Consider the following 2,417-nt stretch of genomic DNA (forward strand, 5'->3'; position numbering starts at 1 on the left):
TAACTTTTGTCATTTATTCTATGTCATTCTCAACATAGAACTTGTAAAGTTTTGTTGTGCATAGCTGAGATCTTCCATACACTCACAGAAAAATAACAAACAATTTTTAATTCAAAGGAATTTGATAAAAGACACTAGATTATTAATACTTTTCAGATTATGTGGAATTATTTCTACAATTCACAGTGCAGGAACAGAATATTTATCTTGATAACATAATGTACCAATATGGAACATAAAGTTGCAAATATCTTTGTAAAATTTAATAGTATTAATTGATATTATAGCATTAAATAAATAAGAAATGCAATTAAGTTTCATGGTACTGCTTATAGATCTAAAAGCACACTGGAGGAAGAAAAGTTGAAATATGAGACATATTGTAAATATTAAAAATGAAGTGAAAGAATTAATTATTGTTGTTTTTGTTTGTGATGCATCTTAGTGAACTATGTGCCCCTTCTCCACCTGTACATTATTGGAGACTAACTTGTTATAGATGTTGTTGAGAAGCATACATTTTATTGCCGTCACTGGTTTCAGGCAGCCTATATTTTTATGTACACCAAGCTGCCAGAAACAAGTAATGGAAATAATAGATATTTGTTTTTCTCTTTCCTACAAAAATTTTAGTTGAGTTATTATTGATACTGATACCAAAAATGAACTGAATGTTGCTGTGTCGGGGAAGTAACACAGAAAGTAAAGAACATGATCTGGGAAACAAAGTACTGAATATATCTCTATCTAGTGCAATACTCCTACAGAGGAATGAATTTGTGTAGGAGCCATTGGCATTGCTTGAGAAGTGTCACCATATAGTATAGATCTTTGTGTATTCCAGTTATATACAACTAAAATTCCAGTGGATGTGTGCACACCTATTACATGGTCATTTATTATTTATTGAGGAAGGGGGAAGGTACTGTGAGGATATAGCTCTCTCTCTCATATATAAAAATATATATAAAATCCTTTGCATCAGGTATTCATGGAGTAGTTCACACATCATTAAAACCCAATGATCTGTGCACTTTTTTCCACATCATCAGTCTGCTGACCGATTTGACTCGGCCCACCATGAATTCCTCTCCTGTCCCCACCATTTCGTCTCAGGGTAGCACTTGCACCCTACAACCTCAATTATTTGCTAGATGTATTCCAATCTCTGTCTACTTCTACAGTGTTTACTCTCTGCAGCTGCCTATAGTACTCTGGAAGTTATTCCTTGATGTCTCCAGATGTCCTACCATCGTGTCCCTTCATCTTGTCAGTGTTTCCATGTATTCCTTTCCTCGTCGATCCTCCTGAGAACCTCTCATATCTTACTTTATCAGTTCACCTAATTTTCAACACTCCTGTAACACCACACTCAAATGCTTCGATTCTCTTCTTTTCTGGTTTTCCCACAATCCATGTTTCATTACCATACAATGCCGTGCTATAAATTTCTCAGAATTTCTTCCTCAGATTGAGGCCTATGTTTGAAACTAGTAGACTTTTCTTAGCCAAGAATGCCCTTTCTGCCATTGCTAGTCTATTTTTCATGTTGTCCTTGCTCCATCCATAATGGGTTATATTGCTGCCTATTAACCAGAATTCCTTAACTTCCTGAATTTTACACTGAAGTGCCAGGTAAACTGGTATAGGCATACCTATTCAAATACAGAGATACGCAAACAGGCACATTATTGCACTGCAGTTGGAATTGCCTATATAAGACAGCAAGTGTCGGTCACAGTTATTAGATCAGTTACTGCTGCTACAGTGGCAGGTTATCAAGATTTAAGTCAGTCTGAACGTGGTGTTATAGTCAGCACACGAGCGATGGGACATAGTATCTTCGAGGTTGCGATGAAGTGGGGTTTTTCCTATATGACCACTTCATGAGTGTACCATGAATATTAGGAATCTGGTAAAACATCAAATCTCCGACATCGCTGTGGCTTGTAGCAGTTCGCCTGCTTTTATTTCTTCATTTGTTGTCCTCGGTGTTGACATACTCCATTGCTACGCTGGCTGAAAAATTAGGTTTGTAATTCCGACACTGACTACTGTAAATAATGTAGCCAAAAGGTGCACAGTTGCGTTTCACAGTACTTTAATTTCACTGTTCACAATCCCCCAATAATACACAGTTATAGGGCCGGTGTACTGTTGTTTAACTTTCGATAAGCCTCATTAATAGTTTGCAGCCAAACCTCCGCATACTGCTACAATAGTTTACTATTGAACATCTACAAGCAGTACAAACCTATCCACAAAATTCACAGTTCTTGAAGAATAGAAAGGTATGTATGGAACAGACACTGTCACTGTTTTAACACACGTCTGAATTGTGTAACACTTATTTCACTGTTAGGTTGATGCATTGTTGTTGTTCTAAGCAACACTGATTCCTCGTCTGAAACTTGGCC

Source organism: Schistocerca americana, chromosome 3 (genome assembly GCF_021461395.2).
Source record: "Schistocerca americana isolate TAMUIC-IGC-003095 chromosome 3, iqSchAmer2.1, whole genome shotgun sequence".
Classification (NCBI taxonomy): domain Eukaryota; kingdom Metazoa; phylum Arthropoda; class Insecta; order Orthoptera; family Acrididae; genus Schistocerca; species Schistocerca americana.